This window comes from Bubalus bubalis, chromosome 1, assembly GCF_019923935.1.
Source record: "Bubalus bubalis isolate 160015118507 breed Murrah chromosome 1, NDDB_SH_1, whole genome shotgun sequence".
Taxonomy (NCBI): Eukaryota; Metazoa; Chordata; class Mammalia; order Artiodactyla; family Bovidae; genus Bubalus; species Bubalus bubalis.
The window spans coordinates 179,522,746-179,535,321 of NC_059157.1; positions in this window are offsets into that span (position 1 = coordinate 179,522,746).

Genomic DNA, 12,576 nt, shown 5'->3' on the forward strand with positions numbered 1-12,576 from the left:
ATCCCTTTCTGCGGGGAGGTACATACAGGGATGGTCTATGAACTGGAGGGACCCCAGGGCACCCCCAGCTCAGTCCTAAAGTTGAAGCTGAGCCCCCAGAGGAGAAGGTGAAACCCACTGGGTGTCAAAAGAACACATACACTGGGAAGCGGGTCTGGGTGCAGGTGACAATTGAAGCAAAACGGAGCTGCCATTGACTGGGGCATCCCAAAGCTGGGGCGACAAAGAGCAGAAAGAGAATAACGCTGAGGGAGTGTCCCAGGCTGGCTTGGGAGTGGGCTCACACTGACTGGGAGGCCAGGGTGATCATGTCTAGGGGACCAGGGTATGGTTGCAATGGAATAAATGGGCCCAGAACTGGGCAGAGATGGGCCCAGCAAGCCCATCTTGTTAGGGAGGGGCAGTCGGCATCCCCTAGAGCTGCTCCTTAGGCTGGCCACTGGGGAGAAATGGCCTGCCCGGGTTCCTGGACAAGCCTCTCCTTACAGATGAGGAAATTGAGGCCCTGGGAGAGGGGAGTATCCCCCACAACGATCAGTGGTACAGCCACAGCCAAAGCCTGGGCTCAGCTCCTGGCCCTGTTCCTCTTCTCTGTGTGTACAGCTAGAAAGCATGGCTGTGTCCTGCGAGGGGAGTCAAGCCCACGTGACCACATCTCCCAGAGAGTCGTCAGGCCCATGGTGGTAGAGAACAGACATGGTAAGAGTTCAGTGTGAAGCTGGAGTGTTGCCTAAAATCAAGCAAACCTGAAATGTGAACAATAGTAGGTGGTGAAAAATGCATCCCATGCAACCTACTGATGGAGCATGCCGCCCCTTGGGGGGAAAGATTTGCTGCGCATCTGATGGGATGGGGGTGGGCATTTGGAGTCTCTGGGCAGCCCCCAGGGAGGCTTGCTTTGTGTGATGTAGAGACCGGCAGTGTCACAGGCGGAGAAGGTGTGAGAGGCCTGTGTCCAGATGTCTGCAGACAGACAGGGGAGCCTTTGGCCTCACACACACCATGCAGTTGGGGTGGACGTGGGCCCATCTCATGCAACTGACCCTTGGGTTACATCTTTTAATGACAGCAGTGGTCAATGATTGTCACAACAGTTGTGTTCAGAGGTGACTCGGTCTCACACAAGGTGTGCTTTGAATCACTTTTCTTATTTAATCCACCTCTATGCAATTTCTCTGGCCAGTCCATTTGGGCTTAGCCCCCGCCTTCTCACAGTCACGCACGAGGGGCACATGCACGCTCATGGCCAGATTCACTCCCAGACCAAACCCTCACTGACTCCCCACTTTCCTGGCCCCTCATCAGGGCTGGGGCTGAAGTCCCCACACCAGCACCCTTCTCTCACCCACTGCCGGAACTGCCTCCTACCCTCCCACCAACTTCTGCTTTTCTCTGACTCTCCCACCAAATCCCCAAATTCTATCAAGTTCACCTCAGGCTTGAAAACTGGTCCTGCCCTGACCCTCCTAGGACTCATGTCCCATTCTGCGTCCCTCCCTCTTGTCCCTCCCCAGGGGTATTCATGCCCTCAGCACCCACTCTTGGCGTCCCCCCAGCTGCATCCAGCTCCTCTCCAGGGTCACCCCGCCTTCGCCTCTTTCTCCCCAGGCCTTGGCCCTGCCAACAGAGGTGACAACAGGAGGTCTCGTCCTTGTCTCAGGGACTCTGCCTCCCGGTGCCCCTCTCTCCTCCTGGCCCTGCCCAGTCAATCTTCATCCCCTCACGCATCTGACTTTAGTAAGTCATTGCTCTTCAGTCTAGAGAAGAGTGAATATATGTCTGTGTGTATGCATGCTCGGTCACTTCAGTCAAGTCTGACTCTTTGTGACCCCACGGACTGTAGACCCCCAGGCTCTTCTGTCCATGGGATTCTCCAAGCAAGAATACTGGAGTGAGTTGCCATGCCCTGCTCCAGGGGATCTTCCTGACTCAAAGATTGAACCCGTGTCTCTTACATCTCTTGCACTGGCAGGTGGGTTCTTTACCACTAGCACCATGTGGGAATCAAGAATATATGTAAACAAATGGCCAATTCACTTTGCTGCACAGCAGAAACTAACTTTGTAAATCAACTATTCTCCAACAAAAAAAAAATTTAAAAAAAGAATGTCATTGCTTATCTCTTCCCTAATTTCTACATTCTTTCTCTCTTTAGGACTGAAAATTTTGGAATAATTCTTGATTCTTCTTTTTCCATGCCCACTCTCACTCTTCTACCAGTTACCAAATCCTGTGCATATTTAACAAATATTGTTGAATTGGATTTAAAAATTGATAAAACAGCCTAGTTGTGGGAGGGCAGAAGTTTCAGTCCAAAGTCTAACACAGGCTTTGTTATGGATCTGTTTGCTTATCCGTGAAAAGGGGGTTGGACTACCCCAGACATTGCTATGAGATTCTCTCTGCCATTGAGTGCACTCTGGGCCCATAAGGAAGTTTGTCCTACCTGCGCCATCTCCCCTCCAGCGCTGGATGGACAGAATGTAGGGCAAAGGCGCTCTGTCCACTGGGTCTCCTCTTTTCCAGGTTTCACTGGACCTTCTACTGTCAGGACAGGACTGGTTTCCAGACCCCACATCATACTGGTCCCTGAAATGTACCAGACATTGCAGCTCTCCATCCTGCACACAGGAGGACCTGACTTCCCTCACAAGGCTCTAGAAAAGGACACTCTTCTCAACTATTTAGGATCCCCCTGGCACTTTGTCAAGTGTTCATTGCTGAGATGAGGGTTTCTCAGCTCTCCGATGGGCCTTCTACTCTGATCTAAACCTGAACTCAAGAAGGCTAGATAGAATGTATAAGTTAGAAAGTACTGCTAAGAGATGCCACCCAGACCAGGAACACTTGAAACTGTCCTGTGGGTGCTGAAAGGATGCTGTCCCCTCGGACTGGGCACGTGCCCCCACACAAGGGGCTCAGTGACTGTCAGGAGCCTCTCTGTCCATCCTGCCTCCAGCCCCACTGACTCCAGCTCCCCAGCAGGGCCCAAAGCTCCTGCTGCTCCACCGTGGGGCTCAGGCCACTGTGGATCACATGTGCAAGCCTTTTACCAAAGCAGGGGCAAGTCCCTTGCATTGTCCCTCAGAGGCTAAGCGGGACCCCACTTTGTGTTGTTTCTTAAATGCTGCATCTGGGGACACGTGAAGCACCAGCCCAGTTCTCACAGCTCTTCTGGCATCGAGCACTCAGCTGGCCAGGTGGGCATTCCACACACAGCTCCTCAGCGACAGGTATCGGCTCTGTGGGAAAGTGACCAAAGCTGGGGCTCCTCTCAGGATCCGCTCCTCACTGGGAGCCCAGGCTGAGGGAGGGGAGGAGCCGAGGCTGAGATGTGGCCTCAGCCACAAAAGAGGCATGTTGAGAGGGGCTGGGGGAACTACTGTGTGGAGACGTCCCGGCTCCAAGCCGTCTGCACAGGAAACTGAAGAAAGGGTGAGCTCTCCCCACGGAGAGGCTAAGTCCCCCGTGGGGCAGCCCTGCAGCTGTCTTCAAGCCAGATTCTTCTGTGCGGACAATGTCCTGGGTCCTACCCCTCGTCTCCAGCCTCCTGGAGATGCCCTCTTGGAGCTGAGAAGCTGACCACCTGAAGGCCTCCATTCACAGACTCTCCCCTAGAGGGCAGCCCCGGGTGAGGGCAAGGCTCTGCCCCTCCTGAGAGCTCCCTGGCTCTCCAGTCTCAGGGCCTTGACAGGAGCTTCCCAAATGGTGGACGATAAGGCACTCCCCTGCTCCACCCCCTTTTGTACCTGCTGGGTCCTCCATAAATCTGCTCTCACAGGCCACATGGCCCAGCACCCTTTCTCTGAGCTCAGAATAAGCTGACCTCACACCCAGCTGCCCAGGAGGCCCCACGTGTCCTGGCGAAGGGATTCGTGGTGAAGAGAGAGCCTGGGTGCAGCTGAGCTGTGGAGAGGAAAGTCAGAGTCACACAGGCAGCCCACTCGTGGTCTGCTTTCCCCAGACCCATGGGGCAGGCAGAGAGGATTTGAGGGGGTGAAAGCTTGCCTGACCCTGGTTAAAAGTCAGTGTGAAGGGTGGCCTGGAGACCTTTTTAAGAAAACATACAGAAATGTGGCAGGAGTCAGGGTGCTGCCTAGCCAAGCTCTTAGAAGGAAGCCCAGTTTGCAGAACACAAAATCAGGAGTGGAGGATAAATAGACTGGTCAGTGGAGGATAAATAGACTCTCGTCCCCTGAGTATCTGTAACTACCCACCTTCTCCACCCTGGCATTGATCATCACTGAAGCACCTCACTGAGAGGCTACAAGTCTCGAGGATGCAGCTTGAAGCAGCCAAGCTAGGCTGCATGCGGCCTTGGATGGCCAGAAGCCTGGGCAGCCCTGGGTCGGAGCGTGTGGGAGGGTGACCTACTTTCGGAGGAGCCCCTCCCCACACTGGGGCAGCTCTTCTGTTGACAAGATGAGCTGTGTCCTTCACCAGAACCCTGGAAGAGAATTTTGGCCTTTGAGTGTGTTCCTGATGGGCGACATGGGAGCTGGGGGGTCTCTGCATGTTCACCTGCTCTCAAGGCAGTCACAGGGTCACAGACTCAGCAGGGGCAGCCCCGGAGTACCCAAAGACAAGGTCTCAAGGCGTCCTGGAGGCCAAAACATTATGTCGCCTGTCTGGCCCAGGCCCAGTCAGCACACCATGCGGTGCAGCATGCCAAGGCAGGCAGCAGTGCACTTCAGTCCGGAAGGGGTCTTGCACCTGGCAAGTCCTTTGGGCACAGAGACGCTGATTTGTCAAACTTTCAGTAAAGCCTAAAAGGGGTGCATGAGCAGCACACCTAGAGACACCCCCAATAAGTTTGCATGCACAGCCTCTCAGATACTCACGTCCGAGCGTGCACACCAGCGTGTGGCTGGCACACATTTGTGGCCCACATATAGGGCCCTGCGGTAGTTTTGCAAAGCGGTTAGGAGAAAGGCCTGGGGGCCAAGAGCGCTGCTCTCTAGCTCTGAGTCCTCTGATCAGTTACCCTACCTCTCGGAGCCTTTTCATGTGTCAGCACCGTCTGCCTCCACAGCTCACTCTGAGGGCAGGAAGGGGACCTGGCTCCCAGAGCCTGGCCTGAGACGTGTCCCTGAACATGGGGATGCTGGCGAGGTGTGGTCATCAGACAACAGTGCTGAGTCGGGGCTCTTGAAACCAGAAGGACTAGCTCCCCGTCCATTGGTAGACTGTGGACTGGGGTGCTATTGCTGTTTTTAGGCCAGTCTTCCAACTCCAGTGATCCACGGGGGAGCGTCCTTAGCCAGCATCAGGAGACCTGCCGCATGTGGCCCATCAGAGGGATGGAGTTTGGGGAAATTCAGCCTACAAGCTCTTTTCTGGAAGACCTAAGTGTTAATAAGTCTGCACAGAGGGAGGCACTGACCCAGGGAGACAATGAGGGGAAGGAGAGCTGGGATAAATATAGAGAAAGAGAAACTGTAAATAGAGCAGTGACGGATGCTAACGGAACGAGAGAGGGCCGGGATACAGGGCTCAGCTGAGGAAGACCACACAGACACAGCCAGCCAGAGACCCAGTGACAGATGGACACAAGGACCATTCTTCCAGGTTCACGGGCTTGAGTAATCTCCTATGCCCAGACCCCACAGTTGGGGACAGAGAACAAAGGATGGAAACACAGAGTCCCGTCTGCCAGTGACCTTGGCGCCCACTTCGTGCTTGGACTCCCCAAAGGCTCTTTTCTCCCGGCAGCTGAGTCCCTGCCAGGCTGCTGGCCATCGGGCCCATGTCATGCCTGGGCAGTGGCAGAGCCTGCAGGGAGGGAGGCATGGGGGCAGTGCAGGTCACCCGCTAACCCAGGCATCAGGAAGAGACAGCGGAGCTTCAAAGAGCTCTGTCCCTCCCACAGCCATAGGCAATCGCCCAAGACCTTCACGCGTCAGCCCTGCATTTTCGTGACATAAATGAGACTTCCTGCAAATTTCTCCCTGGAGGAGTTGCCTGCCTTCTGAGTCCTGGCCCTGTGAGCCTGCCCCTCGCCCCTGGCTTCACCTGCTCTGTGAAGGAGTGTGGCAGAAATTCTTTCTGTTCTCGTTTTATGCTTGTGGTTAATTCTATCCAAGAGGGATAAATGACAGGCTGTCCATGGACCTAATCATCTGCCGGCCCTCCGCTAATTCACCCCGGAAAGGAGTTGGCTGCCATCCCACCACTAGGGAATGTGGGACGGGAGGGGCCGGGCCATGCCTGGCAGGCAGAGCAAAAGACCCCAGGCTAGAGGGCGCCCGGCAGGATGCAGTCTTCCCTCCCCTTGGTGGGAGGGTGCAGGTCATGTCACAGGCTCGCGGCCCCATGTGCTGAGCCCTTACCTCCTGCAGGGGTGCTCGCTGTAGTGATGGTCACGTCTGATATGACCTCTGTCCTAGGAGCCTGTGCCCATGTGTCCACACGCAAGGTGTTCTTGGGATGGACTGACTCGTCTTAAAATACCTCCTTTGTGGGTTCCCTCTGGTTCCTTCCTATCTCTCAGTGATTTTCTTCATCTCTTTCCTTGATTACTCTTTTCCCACCCACCCTTAACTGCTGAGGTTCCCCAGGTGCCACTCTGGGCCCTCTCACTTCTCACTCCATCTCCCTTGGGACCCCCTGGACAAGAATTGCAGGCCCTGAGCCAGGCCCAGGGGAGCAGAGGGGACAGAGTGTTTCCTGCCCTCAGGAGCCCAGTCTTCCAGGACAGCAGCAAGAAACAAGTGAAAGTAACATCCAGGAGCCCCGTGCCTGGGGGCTACTGACGTGCCTAGGTAGCCCAGTGTTTTTTTCCTTATATGCAAAATGAGAATTTTCTCAGAGGTTGTTGGGATGATGGAAAAGTAGCAAGTACTCAGAGCAGTGCCTGGGAAGATAAGCACTCAGGTAGTTAAGACGAATCTGATAGCCTGAGACACTGATGAGACCCACTTCAGCCTCAGCCCAGACCTTCCCCTGTGGATGCAGGTGAGCACACCCAGCCGTTCCCCCAGGCATGTCCACGTGGGCATCCAATGGCATTACAGACCTAGCAGATCTCAGTTCAGTTCAGTTCAGTTCAGTCGCTCAGTCATGTCCGACTCTTTGTGACCCCATGAATTGCAGCATGCCAGGCCTCCCTGTCCATCGCCAACTCCCGGAGTTCACTCAAACTCACGTCCATCGAGTCGGTGATGCCATCCAGCCATCTCATCCTCCGTCGTCCCCTTCTCTTCCTGCCCCCAATCCCTCCCAGCATCAGAGTCTTTTCCAATGAGTCAACTCTTTGCATGAGGTGGCCAAAGTACTGGAATTTCAGCTTCAGCGTTATTCCTTCCGTCTCAATGGAACTCACCTCCCACTCCCTACGTGTGTGTTGGTTCACAGCCTCGGGAGTTCCCCAGGTGAAATCTGAAACTGAAATCCTCTTCTCTCCTTGCCCTGAAGAAGAGGAAGGGGGGCCCCCACTCCAGTTTGGTAGGCAGCAGGTTTCATCAGGAAGGAAACTCACATGAGAGGCTTGTCTTGGTTGAGTATATGAGTAGACTTCCATACCCACCTGCCAGAAATTTAAAACTTTATGTGGAGGCTTAAAGAGGTTCAGTCTAGATGTATTCCCTGACTTTGCTCTCTTAGGGCTGTGTCCTTAATACAGCTCCTAGTGCAGGAACAGTGGACAGAATGTACATCCCAAGGACAGGAAGGGGGAAGGAACCTCTGATCGCTTGGGTCCAGCTTTCAGTCAACTGGCAACGGTCATGTCCTCTTGATAACTTGCTCCTAAGATGCGCTCCAAGTGATGGCACCACTGTTCATTCCTTGGTCCAGTTGCATGAGTGGGACCCTAGGAGCCATCTCCTATCCAAACCAAGCAGTCACAGTGTCCTGGGAACTGTGAGGAATTGGTTCAGATGATATAGGAAAACCTTGAACTGCAAATAAGTCTCCTCAAAAGATAAACAATGAATTATCACATTATGGACCCATTCCTACATATCATTCCAACTCATAGGCACATATCCAAATAATTGAAACAGGTACTCAAATCTCTGTACACAAGTATTTGTAGCAACACAAGTCACAAGAGCCAAAATGTGGGAACAACCCAGATGTCCATCAGTGGATGAATGGATAAATGAAATGTGGTATATCCACACAAGGGAACACTATTCAGCCATAAAAGGAAGTACTGATCTATGTGGATGAACTTTGAAATAATAATGCTAAGTTAAAGAAGCCAGACACAGCAAGTAATATACTGTGTGACCCCTCTGATTTTAACTTCAGTTCCAAAATGTAAGGGTTTCCCCTCATGCTTCTAAGCAATTCTCTGACCCCAACTGAGTGTCCTACAATTCCACTCAATTCTGACACTATTGCCTGGAGATAGCATCAGGTTCCACAGGTTAAGGGCTCAGTGCCACAAGACTGACTCCACTTCAGGTGTCAGTCCCAAATCCAGGTTATTACCTATGCTTCTGACTGGCTATAAATCAGAGGTTCTCCTGACTCCTTCCTTGGGTTGGATTTATCTGCTCTTAATAGAATGGCTCACAGAACTCAGGAAACCAATTTACCCACTAGATTACCAGTTTATTCCAAATAATACCAAAGGGTGAAAATCAAAAGCCAGAGGAAGAGATACCTAAAGTAAGGTTCTGAACAAAGAAGTTTCTACTCGCTACAGTTTGGGCCCTGCAAGGTGGCATGTGGAAGAGTTTTGATCCACCAGCCTGGAAGCTCTCTGAATCCCTTCCTTTGGGGTTTTTATGGAGGCTACATTACATAGGGGCTTCCCTGGTGACTCAGATGGTAAAGAATCTTCTTGCAAAGCAGGAAACACAGGAGAAGTGGGTTTGAACCCTGGATGGGGAAGATTCCCTGGAGAAGAGAATGGCAACTCACTCCAGTATTCTTCTGTGGAGAATCCCATAGACAGAAGAGCCTGGCTGGCTATAGTTCATAGGGTCATAAAGGGTTGGACACGACTGAGCAGCTAATACACACACACACACACAAACACATAGGCATGAGTGATGACATTATTGGCCATTGGTGATTGGACTCAACCAATCTTGAGTCCCTTTCCCCTCCCCAGAGCTGGAGGGTTGAGGATGAGGCTGAAAGTTCCAAACTTCTAATCATGTGGTTGGTCCCCTGGCAACCTTAGGTGACCAAGGAGCTTTCCAAAAATCACTTCATTGATAAATCAAAAGACACATTTATCAGTCTCATCACTTAGGAAATTCCAAAAGTCTTAGGAAATCTGTGCCAGGAACAGGGGAATGCTGCTGCCCTGGACTCGGGAGCATCTACCTGGACTGCTGGGGAACCCTGCTCTGGAAGTTCCTGGAGTCAGGAGCAGGCAGGATAGTATCTGTGGGGCTGCTTCTCCAGGAGGTGTTTACAGGGGCAGGGACATTTATTAGCAGAGAGGGAGGGGCTCTGACCAAAATTACAGCAGAGGCCCTGCTCCATCACACTATTCAACCATGGTCCATAGCTTGCCTACACTTGGATAAAAATTCTGTTCTTGAAGGAGTCCAGAAGAGCTCACACAGAGACTTCTATCCAGGGGCTGCTAATGGTGATTCACTCCAGAGCCTTGCAGGGTCTAGGGAGAGCAGCCCAGCCACAGCAGGTGAGGTAGTAAAGTGTCACTTGGCTGAATGGATCCCTTGCTTGTAAGTGCCCCCTCCCTCTGACACCAAGCTAGTGTCCTGCAGTGGCCGGGAGCCAGGGCTTAATCAACCGCTGGGAGACTAGACCTGCCACAGAACACCCATTAGCATCTGGGAAGCCCACCCCTCCCCCCGAAAGGCCCAGGGCTGGAAGCGCTGGTCTGTCTGTTCATCCTCTCCCCCCACCTCTCTGTCTGCCTGGCTCTCCTGTTCCCTAGCTTCCAGCTGGCGATCGATTCGTTGCTTGTCTCTCCTTTTGTTTTATCATCCCACTTTATCTTCTTTGTGGCATTTTTCCTTTCTTTGAACAGTTTCTGTTGCTCTTCTAATGAGGAGGGGAAAGCGGTGGAAGGAATAAAGGGAAGGGGGGGGTCTGTCTGCCTCTCTGTACAGGTCCCTCCAATGGACACCCTGACCCCCAGTCTGGATGTGTTGAGATGGTGATAAGATCCATTTGCATTCTTATATATCCTTTTCCCAAAGCTCAGAAGCCCTATTGATTCTCCTTACCATTTCTGCTTCCCATCCTACTCTCTCCATCCCCACACACCAGCTCAGGTTCGTTCAGCTCCCCACTGCATCACTGCAGCGGCCAACAGCCTTCTAGCCTTCTCCAGCCTATCCCAGCACAAAACCGAGCCCTTCACTTTGCTTCAGTGGTTCTCAAAATACGGGTCCCAGACCACCAGCATCAGCATCCTCTGGGAACTAGATAAAAATGCAAATTCTTAGGACACATCTCAGAACTACTGATTCAGCAACTCCAGTGCAGGGCCCAAAGCTTTGTGTTTTAACAAGTTCTCTAAGTGATTGTGATAACTGCTAAAGCTGAAAACCACTTATCTACTTAAAAGCCCTCATTGACTCCCACCTTCTTCAGCTCCTCCCACCTGCCAGTGGTGCCCTGAGCAGGGCTGGTCCAGGCCTCTGTGCCATGGGCTCCTCGTTTCAGAGCACACTGGCCATTTCCTTTTGTGGTGTCTCCTCCAGCCCTGACTAGCCTGTCCCTCCTGCCCTTAGCTGTCAGCCTGTTGCCCTCACTCTGTCTAGACTAGGAACTCTTGGAGGGCAGGGCCATGTCTTGGTTTGTGTGAACCCCAATACCATGCACATATGTGGCACCTGATTCAAAGCCATGACTTAAGTACTGTCCCCTGGGTCATCACAAGATCCCTAGACACGTGCTGGCACAGATTCATGGTTATTTGATTTTACTATTGAGCTTACTATTAATACAGAGGGGTTGGTGGGCCCCTGGAGGATGCACAGCAAGCCCCTGCAGCTTTCTCAGACTGTGCTCTTGAAACACAGCTTCTGGAAGTACCTAGAGTGTGTGGGAAGAACAAGGGAGTTGGGGTCTGATGAGCTATGCTGGTACTCTGGCTCTGCCATTTTTCAGCCCTATGACCTCAGAAAAGCTCCAAGACTCATTTTTCTCATTTGTGAAATGGAATTGTTGTATTAAGGTTAGATAAGTTTTGTCCTAATTTGAGTGCCCCTGAGAGCAGGGCCTGAGATGAAGCTATGGATGCAGGGATTTATTACAGAAGGGATCCCAGAGATCTCCCCAGGAGGGGAGATTTGGGGAGGGCAAGTCAGAAAAGAGGAAACACTAACGTAATTATTACCAAAGGTGGTGGGAGGGTCCATCCTGCTGAAACTTCTGAGAAGCACACAGAATGTGCCCTCAGAACTGCCCACCCAAAAGACAGGGTCATTTATCACATTGCCCACATCCCATTGGCTCAGAGCTGCCAAGGCCCTCCCTCTTACAGGCTGCTGCTGACATTCTCCAGTCTGCAGGTATGTGGGTTCTGAACCTTCAGGGAAGGCCAGAGGCAGAGAGGCACAGAGGTGGAAGGTGCACTTGGGGTGGTACTGGTTTGTGACTAGCTGCTGAAACTAGAGGTGGGCCAAGAGGATGCACAAGGGGCCCTGAGAGCACCGACTCCCGTCTGTGAACACACCTACCCATCTGCCAAGAACGCATCTGCACTCAACATGCCAGCAAATCTGGAAAACTCAACAGTGGCCACAGGACTGGAAAAGGTCAATTTTCATTCCAATCCTAAAGAAGGGAAATGCCAAAGAATGTTCAAACTACCACACAATTGCAGTCATCTCACACGCTAGCAAGCGAAGCTCAAAATTCTCCAAGCCAGGCTTCAACAGTATATGAACCGTGAATTTCCAGATGTTCAAGCTGGATTTAGAAAAGGCAGAGGAACCGGAGATAAAATTGCCAACATCCACTGGATTATCAAAAAAGCAAGAGAGTTCCAGAAAAACATCTATTTCTGTTTTATTGACTATGCCAAAGCCTTTGACTGTGTGGATCACAACAAACTGTGGAAAATTCTTCAAGAGATGGGAATACCAAACCACCTTACCAGCCTCCTGAGAAATATGTATGCAGGTCAAGAAGCAACAGTTAGAACTGGACATGGAACAACAGACTGGTTCCAATTCGGGAAAGGGGTACATCAAGGCTGTATACTGTCACCCTGCTTGTTTAACTTATATGCAGAGTACATTATGTGAAATGCTGGGCTGAATGAAGCACAAGCTGGAATAAAGATTGTCAGGAGAAATATCAATAACCTCAGATATGCAGATGACACCACCCTTATGGCAGAACATGAAGAAGAACCAAAGAGCCTCTTGATGAAAGTGAAAGAGGAGAGTGAAAAAGCTGGCTTAAAACTCAACATTCAGAAAATTAAGATCATGGCATCCAGTCCCATCACTTCATGGCAAATAGATGGAGAAACAGTGGACACAGTGACAGACTCTATTTTGGGGGGCCCCAAAATCACTGCAGATGGTGACTGCAGCCATGAAATTAAAAGACGCTTACTCCTTGGAAGAAAAACTATGACTAATCTAGACAGCATAGTAAAAAGCAGAGACATTACTTTGCCAACAAAGG